Raw genomic sequence first — 19,024 nt, forward strand, 5'->3', positions numbered from 1 at the left:
CTAATTTTTTTGTGAATTTAGGCTTTTGTTAGGTATTGTATTAATTATTTATTAAATTTATTTAATGAAGTGTGTGATTAGGATTTGTTATGTTAATTTAGTATAATTAGAAATTAAATCATATTAGAATAGGCTATCGTAGGATAAAATTAAGAGTGCTTGAGCTGTTGGAAGATTTTAATTGAGTATTAAGAGTGCTTGAGCTAATGGAAGATTTTATTTGAATTTAGTGAATGAGTTTCTTTCAATTTCATTCAATTTATATCATTTATTTTTGTTATGCCTGTTGTTAATTTGGTGAAATTAGAATTAGGTTTTAATTAATTACAATATTGAGTTTTATTTATTCCTTGAAAATTAGTTTTTAATGTAGTTTCATCTTGTAAATTTAATAAGTTGTCCTTTTTATTAGGACGGTGCTATTTTATTCCAAGTTAGTTTTTTATCTTTGAATATACTGAATTGTTTAACTTGTATACCGGACTTACTTTTTCTAAGATAGAGTTTTAGGATGGAAGTGGAAGAAGGTTGCGTAGTGCGCCTTCTCGAAACCCTTGTTTGCTGAAAAATTATTGAGTTATAAGAGGTTACGCACTAGAATGACTAGGATTTGATATTTTATTAAGTGCGTGTTTGTTCTAAATTATATCTGCAGCTGTCTCCTCTACGGAATTTTCATTTACATTGTTTAAAACATGTTTAGTTTGTGGGAAAATGATAATTAAATTTGGTAGAAGATTCTAATTATAGAAAAAATTCTGTCAATTTTTTAAAAAAATCAATAAATAGCATTATTGATTGAATTCTAGGATTTTTGTTGCAAAATGATTCTAAGTCATCGCTTGTGGATGACGATAGGGATAATGGTGAATAGGGGATTTAAAACCGGAGTTCTTTGAGGGGGGTGACGAGTTTGTTGCGTATGTCTTCAACATGGAATCGTTTAGGTCTCAAGGAGTGTCTAGGTGTCTGTGTTATAAGTGTCAGCTGACTAAGTAGTTAGGACATTTGGATATAACACTTCATCTATGCCATACTGGGTTCAAAGATGGGTATTGGATGTGGACAAAACACAGAGAAGTGGATGAGCAGAGAATTAACCGGTCTGCCTTGAATTCCAATAAGTCTGAGGATCGATCAACGAAAGTTGGGCGGTTAGAGAACTAAACATGAAAGAAATAAATTGGGAGGGTAACCAAGAGAGATACAACGAGATGGTGTTTGATCCAATTGGTGTTACCGATATGGAATATTCTGAACAAAAGCCTAATCCAGAGGCAAAAAGATTTTATCATTTGTTAGAATCTGCTGCAAAACATTTGTTTGAGGGGTGCGTTTATTTAAAATTGTCTGCATGTGTTAGAATGATGATTATTAAGTCTAAGTCAAATCATCCACAAGAATCCTTTGATAAGTGGGACACTCTTTGCAACAAATTAGTACATTGAGGGACTTCTGGCATCTCCCAGGACCTCTACAAAGCAAATAAGTTAGTTTCAAAATTAGGTCTAAATTCGGTGAAAATTGATTGTTGTTTGAATGGTTGTATGTTGTATTATAACGGGGACGTTGATATAACTACTTGTAGATTTTGTGATGCACCAAGATTTTAAGTCAAGAGAGAATGAATTGGTAAACGACGGGTAAAGAGAGTTTCAAATAAATGGATGGATTACTTGCTCCTAATTCCTAAGCTAAAATGATTGTATGCATCGATGAGTTCAGCCCCTCACATGACCTGGCATAGCGACAACAAGAGAGATGACGGTTTTATGACACACCCATCACACAAGGATTTTTGGAAGCACTTTGATCAGGTCCACCTACATTTGCGAGCGAGCCTAGAAATGTTAGATTAGCTTTATGCTCTGACGGGTTTGCACCGAACTCTAATTTCAGTAACGCGTAATCTTGTTGGCCTGTTGTGGTGACTCCGTATAACCTACCTCCCGAAATGTGCATGAAGGACCCATACATATTCCTAACTTGTGTTATACTTGGTCCAAACAACTCGAAGGCCAAAATAGATGTCTTCTTGTAATCCTTAGTGGATGAGTTGATGGAATTATGGATTCATGGTCGAGAAATCTATGATATTTCAACGAAGGCAAACTTCTAACTGCATGTTGCGTTAATGTCGACCATTAACGACTTTCCTGCATATGAGATGTTATCAGGTTAGTTCATTCATGACAGAATACCGTGTCCAATTTATTTGGAAGATACGAAGGCATTTTGGCTGACGAATGGAGTAAGAATTCGTGGTTTGATTGTCATCAAAAGTTTTTTGATATTGATTGTCCTTTTTGATGCAACAAAGACTCGTTTAGGAAGAATAAAATTGAACAAGAAGAGGCACCTATGAGGTTGAGTTGTTTACAAGTTTGGCAACGTATTAATAGAATCGCAAAGATAGTCAATAACAGGGAAGGGTTGAGACTAACGGGATATGGCAGGGAGCATAATTGGATGAAATAGAGTATATTTTAGGAGTTGCCTTATTGGAAAGACAACTTAGTTCATCACTGTCTTGACGTGGTGCATGTTAAAAAAAATATATTTGATAATATCATGCACACCATAATGGACGATGAGCGAACCAAGGATAACAATAAGGCAAGGTTAGGCTTGGTGGATATTTGCAGGAGGCCAGATCTAAACTGAAAGAGACTTGAGAACAGCCGGTGGGATAAACTAAAGGCGGTGTTCGCTCTAACGAAGGAACATAGACAATGTTTGTAGGTAGATTAGAGGATTGAGGTTTTCTGATGGTTACGCCTCTAACTTGGATAGGTGTGCAAACGTCTTACAAGATAGACTTACTGGGTTGAAGAGTCATGATTGTCATGTCTTTATAGAGTCATTGTTTCGTATCGCGTTCAGAGAACTTCCTACCAATTTTTTCTTCACAGAAATAAGTGAGTTCTTTAGGGAATTATGTACTATGAAACTTAACATTAAAGATCTCACAGTCATGGAGAAGAACATTTCCATCATACTTTGTAAGTTAGAGAGGATATTTCCTCTAAGATTTTTTGATGTTATGGAATAGTTAGCAATTCACCTACCATACGAAGCAAGAGTATGTGGGTCGGTCCAATTTAGGTGGATATACCCTTTTGAGAGGATGATTGTATCCTTCAAGTGCACCATGAATAACAGAACTCGGATCGAGCAAAGCATCTGCGAAGCATTCCTAGCAAATGGAATGATAGTTGAGTCACGTTGAACAATAGTTGGAAGGAACGATGAGATGGGAGAATCCTCGTCAACTGGAACAACCAATCAAATATTTTTTTTTTGGTGACAGAAGGGGGGTTAAGCACCCCAACAAAGGAAAAGAAAAAACAAGACAGAGCAGAAAAAAAATTAAGTTTCCCTAAGTCTAAGGGTTCCTATACAATCACATAGCAAGGCATAGCTAATATCCGAAGGGATGTTATCAAATATATGCAGTCCAAGAGGGAGTTCTTGTCCCTTCTTGGCTAGTTGGTCAGCCACCATATTAGCTTCGCGAAAGACATGTATCTAAGAGACTTGTTGGAGGCGTGCTGTGAGAACTCGGATGTCCTGCAGCAGAGGGGCACAGTGGTGGCCTGGGGAACTTCCATTCTTGATGAAATTAATAGCAGCCACCGAATCGGATTCGACCACCAGATTCTGGTAACCATTTCTTGTAGCAAAATTCAGCCCATGGATGATCGCCCATAGCTCAGCGTGCATAATCGAGCAATTTCCCAGATTACCCGAGAAGCCCTTTAAGTATCTCCCAGCAGAGTCTCTGAATACTCCCCCACAAGCAGCGTTACTTCTATGCGTATACCAGGACCCGTCAACATTTAATTTGATACAATCACCCTTCGGTCTCGTCCAGCTGACAAGACACCCGCTAGTATCTTGGTTGTTTCTGGGACTCAGGTTGCTATTCACCACCTTCAAGAATTCCTCGGCTCTCGCTCGGATTTGGTAGCTAGCACTATCAGCATCGACGATCTCCCCATTAAATACAAGTTTGTTTCTGAAATACCATAGTGACGAGATTGCTACTCCAAAGAGGCAGGACCAAAACTTATTCGCGGTAAGGTTTAAGAGTTAGCCAATCATGGAGGCTGTTGTTGAAGAAGGAGTTGATGCCATTAGGTGGGATAAGTCTACGCCACACACTTCTCGCATAAAAAAAATCTCTAAGGAGGTGGAGGGTTGATTCTTCAGCTTGTCTACATCTTGGACACGCATCGTCTGTAGTTAAATGTCTGCAACTTCTTTCCACATTAGTAAGGATTGCATTGTGAGTAACTAGCCAAAGAAACATTCTCACACGTTCAGGACCCTGCCACAACCAGACTAACCGGAAGTTCTTGTTGGGTGAAACTTGGGTGTCCCTGAGGTTTTGATATGTTGTTTTGATGCTGAGCTGACCATCCGATGAGGGTCCCCAGGCTATGCAATCAGCTTCCTTCCAAGGAGACGGCGGGGAGATAGTTACGATCCTTTTGACAATATCCTCCGGAAGAAACTCTTGGAGCTTTCTAACATCCCACTGCCCTGAAACATCAAGGAAGTCTATTAGCATATCAGACAAGTTGACATTATTACTAACCTGGTCTGTCGTCTCATTTAAGCTTCCTACACCCGGGATCCAGTAGTGTTCCCAGAAATGAATGTGGGCACCATCCCCAACTCTCCAGATGCAGTTCTTTTTAACATTCTCCCAGGAAGAGCAGATGCCCTTCCAAAGATTTGAACTGTTTCTCCTCCTTTCCACTTTGGGAATGATATCTGTGCCGCTGCTATACTTTGATCTCAGAACTCTCGCCCACAGAGCCTCCTTTTTTTCAATTAGACCCCATCCCGCCTTCATCATGAAGGCCTGATTCATTTGGCTAGCATGTCTAATACCCAGGCCTCCACAACTCTTGGGTTCACAGACTTTCTTCCAACTAAGGAGATGGACTTTCTTCACTTGTTCTGTATTTTCCCAGAGGAAGTTCCTGCAGATACGGTCAATAGTATTACAAGTAGCAGAAGGTAAAATAGCAGATTGCATATTATATAAAGGCATAGATGAGAGGACAGATTTTACCAGGGTCACTTTTCCAGCAAGGGACAGAGAGGAAGCTTTCCAAGTATTTAGTCTGGCTTATAACTTGTTAATGATGCCATCAAAAGTATGTTTGGTAACCTTCGAATGCAAAATAGGAACACCTAGGTATTTGCCCAAATCATCCGTTCTGGCAAACTGCAAAGCATTACTCAGCTCTGTGCGTACTGTGTGGCCTACATTTTTTGAGAAGAAGACGCTAGTTTTCTCTCTACTGATGCTTTGACCCGAGCTACTACATAAGGCCTCGAGACACTTATTAATGATATTAGCTTGATCAGTACTAGCCTCTGCAAATAAAATAAGATCGTCTGCGAAACACAGGTGCGAAATAAGGGGACTGTCTTTCTTGAGTCGAATTGGTTTCCAAACCCCAAGATCTACTGCAACACTAATGAGTTGAGAGAGCCGCTCAATACAAAGCACAAAGATGTATGGGGAGATGGGGTCCCCCTGTCTAATACCACTGGATGGTGTAAATTCTTCCAGTTCCTCCCCATTCCACAGAACCCTCATCTTGGGAGTCGAGATACACGAGAGAATAAGATTTACAAGGTTTTGGGAAAATCCAATGTCTTCAAGGGTCTCCTTGATAAAGCACCACTTTAATCTGTCATATGCCTTTTCCAAGTCAATCTTGATAGCCATCCATCCTTTCTTCCCTTTCTTCTGCCTCATAGAGTGGATGACCTCTTGGGTGATGATGATGTTGTCAGAACTTTGTCTACCAGGGACAAAACTGCACTGATTAGGCATGACTAATTTATCCATCACTTTCCTTAACCTGTTGGCGATGATTTTGGTGACCACCTTGTAAGACACATTACAGAGACTTATGGGCCTCAGCTGCTTTAAGTGCGTAACAGGTTCCACTTTAGGGATGAGAGTGATTAGTGTCTCATTAATCTCCTTGATCTTGCTCGGGTCGTCAAACACATTCTTGGTCAGATCACAAATATCAGTACCAACTTTGTTCCACTGACTTTGGTAGAAGATAGCTTGGAGTCCATCTCTGCCAGGGGCCTTCCAACTACCCATACCAAACAAAGCATCTCTAACTTCCTCGTTTGTCACATTATAGGCCAAGGTGTTATAGTCGGAGCTGCTCAGAGCAGGAAATTTGTTACTTAGAATGAAAGGGGTATAGGCTTCGCTGTCAGAGTAGAGATTTCGAAAGAAAGTGGTGGCCATCTCCTCCAGCGCAGACTTATCTGCTACCCAGTCCCTGTTATCATTTTGCATTTCGGTAATCTTGTTCCTCCGTCTTCTAATCATAGTAGACCCATGGAAGAATTTGGTATTACGGTCTCCAAATTCAATCCATTTAGTTCTAGCTTTTTGGAACCATAAAATCTCCTCCTGAAGGAGAATATTTTCATATTCCATCCACAACTCTTTCTGCAGTTTTTCCAAGTAGTAGTTTTGGGAGAGTCCCAACCTATTAGTAATCCCCTGGACCCTTCGAAGGATTTTGTTTTTCCGTTTAAAAATATTACCAAAAACTGAATTATTCCACTCCTTAATTTTGTTTTTGAAATCTGCGATTCCCTTATCCCAAGAGTTTCTGACATTCCATGCGGCATCAACAAGGTTTCCAAAGTCCGGATGTGTGATCCAGGCTGCAAGAAATCGGAAGGGCCTTCTCCCTCTATTCTGTGAGATAGCCTTAGATAGTTGCAAACATATAGGTGAATGGTCTGATTTGAGCATAGGAAGGTGTTTAACATACGCCTCAAGAAAAGCAATTTGCCACTCCAGGTTGCTCAGACCCCTGTCCAGTCTCTCCGCCAGGTTCCCTCTCTTCCAAGTGAAGGGCCAACCTGAGTACCCCAAGTCAACTAGGCCACAGGTCGAGACACAATCTTGAAACTCCCTACAAGCACTTTGGTTATTATCAGTAATCCCCCCACGTTTTTCATGATTATGCAGCATAGCATTAAAATCCCCCAATAGGCACCAGGGGAGATTCACATTCCTTGCATACGATTCAATAGAACTCCACAGGGCTCTTCTGGTCACCCTTTGGGGGCTACCATACACTGCAGTGAGGAGCCAGGGGCTTGAGTTCTTCCCAGAGACTTGTAGGTGGACAAATTGCCTATCCTGCTCTACCACATCAACGTTCCAAACAGAAGAGTCCCAGAGACACCATATACCCCCAGAGTGACCCATAGCATCCACCACAAAAGATTTATCAAACCCCATCTTATCACGAATCTGTTTACCGCGAGTTCCACTGACATGAGTTTCTAACAGGAAGAGGAGATTTACCTCATACTCGTGTCGCAGGTCCCGAATAATTGACGGGAAGGCTTTACTGCCAGCACCCCTACAATTTCAGCATATAATATTCATTATCAAAAAGCATAGGAAGAGTAGCCACCGACGGCCAGATTACTTGCGAACAGAGGCCCCCTGTACGGCCCTTGGAGGACGCTTCCTCCTTGCTGTCCCTGCTACCAGCCTCTATCATAAGGACATCAGCTTGCTTCACATGGTTGCTTCGAAGCTCACCGCCCCTTGAACGGTCACCGGTTGAATATTGATTTACCTCCGAATTGAATAGCATGTTTTCTCGAACGACATGGTGATCCAGACTCATTCGGGCATTTTTTGAAGAGTTGAAAGCTTCCCATTTCTCTCGTTCCATCCTCCTCATATAATCTCTAACCACAAGTTCCATGTCTTCGCGTTCAGGATCAGTATCTTTTCCTTTGCTAGCCTTCGGTTGTGTTTCCAGACCTTTAGGGTTGGGGGAAATAGTTACCGGGTTTTTCTCCTTATTTCTTTGATGGGTTGGCTTTCCACCAATCAAATATTGTTTCCGAAAGGAGTTGTAATGAGCGCAGGTAATGAATAGAAAAAGGAAATCGATGTCGCACATATGCATGTGTTGCTTAACTATGACCAAGTTTCACCCTACATGAGGTGAATTTTTTTAAGTCTTCATAAATAGGATAAACCACCAAAAATACAACTAAATTATTTTTTACGCTGATAAAAATGCTCTCACATTTTATTATTGACAAAAATATCCTTAAATTATTTAAAAACGTGACAAAAATGACCTCACTCTTTTTGTTAACGTAAAATGTCTCTGTTCATAGAGGTGTATTATTTGCATGTTTTTAAATTATTTGAGAGCATTTTTGTCGATAATAAAATTTAGGAAAATTTTTGTTAGCAATAAATTTTGGGTATATTTTTGGTGGTTTACCCTCTTAAATATTCTAATTAGTGAGATAATAACTTCTTCATCTAATCAAAACTTCAATATACTAAAAATTTCATTATTTATCATATTGAATCATAGGTTATTCTAGAAAACAAATCCTGATACATTACTGGACAATTTTTCACATTGGTTCAAGGAATACATCAATGTCTCTCTAACTGACACAACAGATTGGAAACTAGTTGCACTTAGTTGGGGTCCAATAAATAAAGACAAAAGCTACCCTATATACACAATGTTAATGGATATCGATTCCATTCTTTACAATGGTCGGTGGAAAAAAAAACAGATAACACTGGAGTCTAGGTTTATGGGGATGCAAGAAGTAGTCATTCTGATTGGTATGGTATGTTAAACAATATAATTCAATTAGAGTATTTTTGTCGCATTACATACAAGGTGTGCTTCTTTAAATGTGAATAGTATGATCCAAGTTCACAACAGGAAATATGAAAGTGCAAGGACTACAAGTAAATATAACCAGAAAATATAGGTACCACGATTCTTTTATTCTATCTCAAAATGCACAATAACTATACTATTTGTCTTATTTGGGGTCATGCAAGTCTAGTTGTGTTGTTGTCAGGGACGGACCCACTAACATCAATGAGGGGGCACTTGCCCCATGGTGTTTTTATTTATTTTTTTTAAAATATAATTATATATAATATGCCCCCACTTCAAATTTTAAATGACTCCACTATAAATAAATTAAACTCAATTAGCTAAAGTCCCAAATTTACTTTTTTTTTTAATTTTTCTATCATTTTAAATATTATTTAACCTAATCAAATTTAATTCTTGTGTCGTCACTCTTCTATTCCCTTAAACCCTCTTCTTATTTTTATATTTTTAATATTCTTTTTCTATTCCTTGTCTAGTGGTCATCTTCTCTTCATCAAAAAATAAATTTTAAATTTTTTATTTTTTTTATATAACTCTCCATGACTCTATATCTTCCAATTTCATTGTTTCTCTTTTTGATATTTTCAATTGCAGATTTTAATTCAAACAATTATAGTTTAGGTATTAATCTAATGTTTTATTTTCTTCGTGACTTCATATATTTTATTTTATTTTCGATTTATTCATTCTTATTACTTATTTTTTTTATCTTTTGTTCTATTATATGTACCTATGTTGCATATAAAATTTTAAAATAAATCAATTAATTTACTAATTTAGAATATATTTTTTATTTTTAGAAATAATAATAAAAATATTTTAATTACAATACATAATTAAACAAATGCATAAAATTTTTCATCTAATATTATATCAAAATTAAATTAAAAAACATATAACAAATTTAATTATTTTAAAAAGAAAGAAAGAAAAAATTGTGAATTATGTTTCTATTATTTTATATAAACATACTTCTCATATACAGATATAATTTTTCTAGTATTTATATATAATTCTAGTTTCAAATTATAAATATTAGTATATTATTAGACGCTAATGTGCCAATTAATTCAGTCTTTTATTATTAAATATGTATAAAAAAATTAGTTAGGATAATAAGGTAGTATCTATAATTTAATTAAAATATTTTAAGTTTAAGTTTTAGAAATAAAAAAATATTTTTTATAAATTATATATAATGAATAGTATTTTAAGAATGAACACTAATTTTTTTTAATTTTTATATTTTCATATAATTAATAATATTTAACAAAATTTATTTTAGTATATATATTTTTGCCCCCACTCCTAAAATTTTCTGGGTCCGTCACTGGTTGTTGTGGTTAAGATTAAGTCAATAGGTCGCGTTGTGATGGGACAGAGGGTCATCAACCTTACCAAATTGATGACCCAACTCCTTCGAAAATGGTAGTTGACATTGGTGATCTGATCACCTTTAGGTCAGCTATTATGGATGATGACATCATTGACCTTAAGGTATATGATGTCACACTACCACTAGAAGATGACGATCTTCAAGAAGATAAGGGGATTGATGAAAACGAAGAAGAATAATACGAGTTTGATGATCGAAAAATTATCTCAGAAGAGGAGAATGATAAAGCAGAGGAAGAAGATGATGAATCTGTAACTAGCTTGTTGTATGTTTAAACCTTATTTTAGTCGCATCATATAATTACAACACACACGTTAGTTCTATCTTATATATTTCTTTATTCCTTTCGTGTTTTTATTTTGTATATCTGATATTTCACATCATATATAATTTTTTTTGTCAAATGAATTACTAATTTATGCTTTACTTATTGGGAGTTATTCTTTTTTTTTTTTTGGAGTTAACTATCGATTATTACTATCAGGGTTCATTATAGATTGAAGAAGAAAATAAAAAAAAAATGACTTTTTTGTCGAATTTATTATCAGATTTTTAACGGTAAAGTGGTGCGAAGTTTCAAAGTTTGGTGCCACATTTATCATCGAAAAAATTCTAACGGTAACTGGCATCAAATTGTCGTACCTTAAACATCGTATTTTGTCGTTAATTTTGCCGCAAGTTACCATAAAAAAAAATTCGTCGGTAAATATTTATCGGTGAGGTTTATACCGTCGAATACGATCCAACGCAAAATTCGACGGTAATTAATTTACCGATAAATTATTTTTATTAATCTGTCGATAAATCTGACAATATTCAATATTTTTCTTGTAGTAAATATGATGTTGTAGATATATGAAAACCCAAATTTTAGAGTATAATGTTGTAATAACTAAATATGTGATAAATAATTTATAAATCTACTCAAGTAAGTCTTAAGTATGAAGCTAATGTAATCACAAATAATTTATTTAAAAGTATTGTTATATTCTTTTAAATTGAATCTAAAATTTTAGTATAAAACATGAGTGTCTTATCCCTTGAGGGATACTAGTTCACAAAGGATATAATTTATATTATATTTATAGAAAATTTTGTATATATTATTTTGCACGTATTTATTTAGATTCTCTCTCATTTTTTTCAAATATTATAAGAATAATACTACATATCTAAATTTTTTGTTAATTAAGTTCAATTAAGTTGGTCTAACATATTAAAAATCAGTTATAGTTAATATTATTCTACGTTTTATTATTTAACTTAGTTAGACTTAGCAAATAAAAAAATTAGAGTTATGCTATACATACAAGTCTTTTTGGCTTATAAGTCTTACAAGTTGGGCGAAGTCTAACAAAAACTACATTCATCCACTGGACCGTGATAGCACGCGCATCACTCAACCGTTTCCAAAGCGCACTCTCACTCACCATTATGGAAAATGCTTCTTCTTCACGTTCCTTTTTCTCCTCCTCCTCTTCCTTCTTCTTCTCCTTCTTCTTTGCGTTTCTCCTCCTTTTTCTTCGCGTATTTCATCTTCATCGTTGTTCTTTTATTACTGTTGTTGTTGCTGCATTTTTTTCCTCCTCCTCTTTTTATTAATTTTGCAATATTATATATTTTTTCTTCTTTGTTTAATTTTTTCTCTCAATAAAAATTATAAGAAAACGAAATAAGAAGATGAGGAAGAAGAAGTAGTAGAATATGAGGAGGAGGAGGAGGAGGAGGAGGAGGAGGAGTTTTGAATTAACAAAATTTATCAGAATAAAAATACACTAAAAAATTTCTAAAATACACCCAAATATCTTCGTGTTACACCCAAATTTGTTGCAAATACAGAAAAATATTTTCTCTAATGCTGCATTTTTTCTTCTTTTTTTTATTCTTTCTTTCTTTTAGTTAAATGAATGTAAGTTCATCCTCTTTCAAGTAATTTTGCAGTATTATGTGTTTCTTCTTATTCATTGTTTGATTTTTTTTGTTTTTATTTTTGTTAAGAGAGTAAAATAAGAAGAAACTTGAGAAGGTAAAATTAAAAAGGAAAAGATGAATAAGAAAAAAAAAGAAGAAGATGGTGATGACGATAAAAAAAAAGCAGTAGAAGATGAGGAGGAGAAAAAGGAAGAGTTTTGAATTATGCAGAACTTATCAGAATAAAAATACACCTAAAATTCTTAAAAGACACCTAAATCTTTCCGTGTTATACCCAAATATCTTCGTGCTACGCCCAAATTTGCTGCAGAAAAATATTTTCTCTAATGTTATATTTTTTCTTCTGAATTGAACCACACCTTAGCCATTTGATTGGATTCAAAACAATAATCAATGTCGTTCTGGTTCAATTGACAATTTGAACCTGAATTATTTATTATCTTCAACAACGAGTTAATTAATGATGGAGGAGAAAGAGAAAAAAAAGAGGAGAAGAAAATCCAATAAAAAAAGAAGGAGGAAGAGGTGGTGTTGATGACAACGATAACGAGAGAAAAAAATTACGAAGAAGAAGAAGAGGCACGGAAGAAGAAGAAGAAGAGGCACGGAGAAAGAAGAAGAAGATAACTTGTATGGGAAAATGCTTGTACGTGGATAATAACTCAAAAAATTATATGTGTAACTAGGGATGGTTTCAAGTATATGGATGTGGGGGCAAGCGTCCCCACCACTACAATTTGGAATTTTTTTGAATAGTATATGATAATAATATTTATTTGCCCCATTAGATTATTAAATTTGACCCCACAATAATTTTTTATTCAACTTTTGGTATTTAATCGTCAATTTAAAAATTTTATATTAGATATTCGTTAGAATGATCAATTTTCAAATTTAAACGAAATTAGTGTTTTTTTTTTTAAAATCAACTCAAAAAAATATTATTTATCTTCTTTTCAAATTAGCTTTAATTTTTGAGTAGCAATTATATTAATTGAAAGAACTTTTTTAACTATGAATATTAATAAGAGTCGGCTTCTAATTGTGCTGGGAAGTGAACTTTTAAATAATTGTTTAGTAATATATATGGAAAGAGAGAAATTTTAATGGTAGTGTTAAGAGAAAAATTACTTAATTTTTTAAAAATATAAATTCTAAAAGAATAGAATTTTAAATTATATATTATTATTTAAATTACTATTTTAGTGTTTTAATTTGTATATTAGATATTGTGAAGGCTAATCATATTTTACAACAATAAAATATAATCATAACAATAATCATGCTATATGTACATAAAAAATAATTATCTATATAAAATATAAAATATACATTAAAAATAAGTTAAACAATACATGTATTTATACACAGATATATAGTGATTAATAGATAATTTAATATTTACTTTTTTATATACATATTATTTTTATTATAAAAATTATTATCATGTTATATCAATTTTACCTCCACTATCAAAATTTTCTGGATCCGTAACTGTGTGTAACATTATTCATATTATAAATAAAAAGGTTAATACATGTCTAAAGTATGCCATCTAGCCATAATATTTATACTTTTTAAATTTAGAGTGATTTAATTATCGAAATTTTTTATAAATACCATTTTTATCTAACTAAAAGATTGTGATTGATTAAAAGTTTTCATTCACATCTAGAAGACTATCCCAAATAGATATTATTGAACAATTATCAAGAGGAGAAAATGACTTTTGTGAAATTAAAATAAACAAAGAAAACATAATAAAAAAAATAACAATTGCTAACTCAAAACCTAAGTTAAAACTTTTGAATAAGAATAATGGAACCGACAGGCATAGACTGAAGTAGAAGCTTATGCATGTACATGATACATGTGTTTTGTTTTGTCTCTTCAATCATACCAAACAATGAATCCAAGGTTACATATACATATACAAGGTAGTTGGATCGTTTTGGCCCAGCATATATGGCCCTCCCATGTTCAAAATTCAACTCCTACAGCAACCTTCCACGTTCTCCTTACACCTGCCCTTGTCTGATACGCCATTGCCTCCAATTAAAGTTTCCATGTCTATGTTGTTCATTAATGCCTCATCACTTTCTCAAAATCTTCTCAATAAGCACCAAATCTTCAATATAAATGAAGAAAAAAAAAAGGCTCTAAAATGAATTATGTGCGTACTTAGATCAAATTTAAATAAACAGTTTAATTAATTTTTTTTAAAAAAAATAATTTAAATAATAAATAATTATATTAAAAATAATTTTTAAATAAATTATTTTATATTTAAATTTTTTATTTTAAAAATGATTATTTAAGTAAAAAAATAGTTAATATATTTAAGATAATTATATATTTACAAAATACTGTCTTAATTCATTTTATTTCATCATATTCAGGATAAAATATTATTCTAAAGGATAAACTGGACAAATTTTAATAAAATTTTATTCTTGAACAAAAATGTATTTTCTGATTTATTTCATCTATTGCATGAACGGAACAGAAAAATACAGTTACTCCACGCTTTTGAATAAGAAGAGAAATCTCAAAAAATGACAGATTTATTCATTCTATTAATAATCGAATCGGATCCGGTATATTATAAGGAATTTGCCTTTTCTATTGATTTTTTCAGATTGGATTAAAAACAATTCTTGAGAGAAGTCATTTTTTTAACTTCTTTATAAACTCTTAAATAGTTTCTTAAAAAAACTATAATTTAATTTTAAAAATTATACCAAATATTAATACTATTATTTTTTATAAATAAAAAATTTAAAAAAATTATTTTTAAAATTTTTCAAAGGGAACCTTAATACCTTTTAATACATACACATGTATAATACAAAACGTTGAATAGTAAGTTCATTTTTCAACTCACATTTTTATTTGACTTAATTTTGAAACTTTTTTCCCCAACTTAATATCATGTTTTAACTCGGTTAAATACTTTATAAAATATGCAGTCACAAAGTGGGAATCAATTTCTAGTAATTATAAAAGCATGTTTATTTAATTAATTTGAAAACTATTAATTTAATGGTTAAGATATTCAATCTTTTACCCAAAAAAAAAAAATCTTCGTTAATAAGTGATTTTAGGTCGTTAATCCTTATGAAATACCCACCAAGTACAATGTCAAAGTCAGTGTATTACCAAAAAGTTGAAAAAGTGCATCGTATCAAAAATTAGGTATCACGAATGTCCCACACTACTGGTCTATTCAAACGAAGCTTTCACAATTAAAAAAATAAATAAAAAGCGACGACAAAAATATTGTGGCCACAAGATTTTTCAGGATTTTTTAACAAAAAATAAAAAAGAAATGAAAAAAATAAAACGAGTGGTGGCAACTGATGTCTATCCATTATTTTGAGTGTACACGTGGCAGCATAAATTTTTTATAGTGGGGCGGCAAGTGGCAATGACGTGGCTAAAAGCGCAATGTTGAAAGCGACGCTTTTTTTTGTTTGCTCCTTTTTTCTCTCTCTCGGGTTCTGTGATCCACAACTCTTGGTCTTTTCCCACTCAGCACCCTCTTTCAGTCTTTTTCTCGTTTGAATGTTTGATTATATATTTTTTCAGAGGATGTAAGATATTTTAACCTTTTTTCTCCTTCACAAATATCCCAAGTCATTTCTTTTTTCCTTGAAAAGGAAAAAACAATAAACCAAGGCCATGTATTTATGTTGTACTATATCTAGATCTAGAATAAGACTTCTCAGCTCAGGTAGTTCAATGCCTCAAGATAAATGAGTTTTTTAGGTAGAAATTTTGAATTATTGTTCAGGAAACAGAAAGAAAAATCTGGCTGGAAAACACTTTTTTTTTGTGTAGTATTTTTATCGAGTTAGATTAAATAAGTTGAATTTTTCATAATAAAATTATAAAATATAGATAATTTTATTGAAATTACTGTATTGTTATTTTCATTTTTACTAAATTTATCATTTTAAAGGATCTAAATCCATTAAAATATTATTCTTAACTCATATTCTATCTAATTTAATTTTTATAATAAATAAAAAAATACACATAAAAGATTCTAAGAGTCACAAAAATACATACTATATAATTGAAAGTTTAATGTACACACAAAAAATAATTAAAGATAAACAAAATTAACCTGTCATTAAAAGAATTCTGTTTCCATTAAATTTAGTGTAAACGTAGCCAATAAAACGTATGTAACACTATTTATCATTGTTTAGAGTATCTGATGTAAAAAATAACAAATTTTCTTATTTTAAGATTAACAAAAAAAATTATTATTAAAGGATAGAGTACTCTTATTTTGAAGTAGAATTCCAAAAAAACGAATAAATAAATCTTAGAGAAGCTGATGCATCATTTTTTACAAGTATCATCGTCTTCTTTCATTTTTCTATCAGTGAAGATTGATTAACTGTTTTGCTGCATTAGGTTACTATTAGTATCATAGTAACAATAAAATTTTTAAAATTATTTTTGCTGGTCTTTTTAATCTGAAATGAATGAATACTTTGGGGCACTCTACTCTATAATAATAATTTGTTGTCAATTTTACAATAAGAAATTTATTATCTTTCATGTCAGATCTTCTAAACAATGATAAAAATTAGTGTCACATTATTGTTTTATTGGCCATGTATATACTAAACCAAACAGAAATTAAACTCTTCTAGCGACAGGTTAGTTTTATATTTTTATCTATAGTTAGTTATTTTTAGTGTGTACATTAGAATTTTAATTTCGCCATATGTATTTTTTGTAATTTAAAAAATCTTTCATACGTATTTTTTATCTATTTACACTAATTTTAAATTATAAATAAAATTAGTATGTTATCTAATTTTTAAGGCGAAATATAATTTTATATCAAAATTTTAAACTACTCTATTTTTTAATAGTATTTGTCAAAATTTTTCAAATTTTTTAATTAAATATAAGTTTTACATTGCCAATATATTATTTAATAGAAAGTTTTAACTTTTTCCAATTATCTTATAAGTTGACATAACCCTAAATCCTAATTAACACAATATTTAAAAAGATTTTATCAGAATGATAGATTATTTTTCCGGTAATTGACAAACGCATGATGAGTACCTTTTCTTTTCTTTTCTTTTTCCCCCTTATTTCAGAATCTCTATTGTCATTGGCAAGTTATTATTATTGGTAGGCTCACTTCCTACTCGTTCGTTGCCACCTGAAAGAAATATCAGGTTCCTCCTTGTCTTTGAGCGGTTTTTTCTTCCTTTCTATTTATTATTATTTTATTCCAGCTAATATTATATGAAGTTTCAAACACATGAAGCATTATTATATTAGTCAAGCTATTGCTTAATCGGAAAGTGAAAAGTAGTAATAGATTATTCTTCAGAGGCAGACTAAAGTATTTTAGGGTCATTCTTTTGCCACAAAACAGTAGGAAAAAAGAAGCAAAGAGAAATTTAAATGCGTTATAATAATATGATCAATCAATTGGCAATTCATTGAAAAAATTAATATTTAATATTAAAAGTATCTACTAAATTTTAGTTTAATTTTATTTGAATCACACAAAATATTATATAAATATTTATAAGATCATATATATATCATAAAAATTAATTTTAAATTTAGTATAAAATTTGTGATTCTAATATTTAATTTTATTTTAATTTAACAATGTTATAATAATAATTTTACAATATACATCTAACGAATTTAATAAATATATGTAATAATCTTTCTTTAAAATAATAAGGCCTAATCTTAATAATAGAGTAATGCTATATGTATACTAAAATCAGCTATTAGTATATAAAATATATATTAGAATATAAATACACATTAAAAATAAATTAAACCACACATGTATTTATACACAAATATATTAGTGATTGATTTTAGTAACTAATTTTGATGTGCAAATAATATTTTTATTTTAAAAATTATATCTAATACAAATATTTTAGATCAATTCAATCACTGTAAAAATAAAAAATAATATTAAAAATTATCTCATGAAAATTGCGGAAAAAGATCATATGCAAGAAGATTATTGTAATTTTTTTTATCGTACAACATACGAGATAACTGAATTTTAAACTAATATCTTCTCATCTTATCGCAAAAGCTATTCTCAAATTTTCCCCATTAAGCCATGCAAGCATCAATTATTCGAAAATGATGTAACACTCTCTAGAATATCAAGATTTTTTAATCTATAATCTAAACAATGGTTGAATATAAAAAGAAAAGAAAAGAAAAGTTAAGAATAGGCTTAATATTTTAAAATGATTTCATCAAGATATTATTTTCAAATAAAAATAATAGATATAAAAATGTATTTAATTGTTTTCAAAGACAAAATTTTTCTACAATTTTTGTTCTTCAAAATAAAGATAAAAAATATTTTAATATTTTTGTTTAAAATATAATTTAAATATAATATAAAATGTGCAACCTTAATTTTGATTGTCTATATAAATAAGCATTGAAAATATTTTAAAAATCATGTTATTGTCATATTGATACTTGATAGGATAGTTGATATAAAAACTTATCCAAATTTTCTTTATCAAAAAGTTAAATGTAGAGAAAATGAATGAAACAAAGCGAATATATATATATATATATATATAGCAAAAGAATATAATATAGATTTATCTTGTAATATGAGGTAAGGAAAATTTAGCGGCCAAGCATTAATCATGAAAGGGCGCGTGGAGCCACTGAAAGCGCGAGTGGGTCCCCTGACCGGAATTATCCACAATGCGCTGTATCTGAGTTCTCTTTTCGCCCACCCAATTACAAAACGCAAACTATAATACGTAATTAAGATTAATATTGTATTGAAATATTTAAACGTTGACAAAAAGATCATTAAAAATATTACCAATAAAATAATTTTTGAATAATTTAAATATATAATAAAAATAATTAATAAATATTATATTTTTATAAATAATAAAAAAATTTATATTTA

This window comes from Arachis ipaensis, chromosome B7 (assembly GCF_059453495.1).
Source record: "Arachis ipaensis isolate K30076 ecotype BB chromosome B7, ASM5945349v1, whole genome shotgun sequence".
NCBI classification, from domain to species: domain Eukaryota; kingdom Viridiplantae; phylum Streptophyta; class Magnoliopsida; order Fabales; family Fabaceae; genus Arachis; species Arachis ipaensis.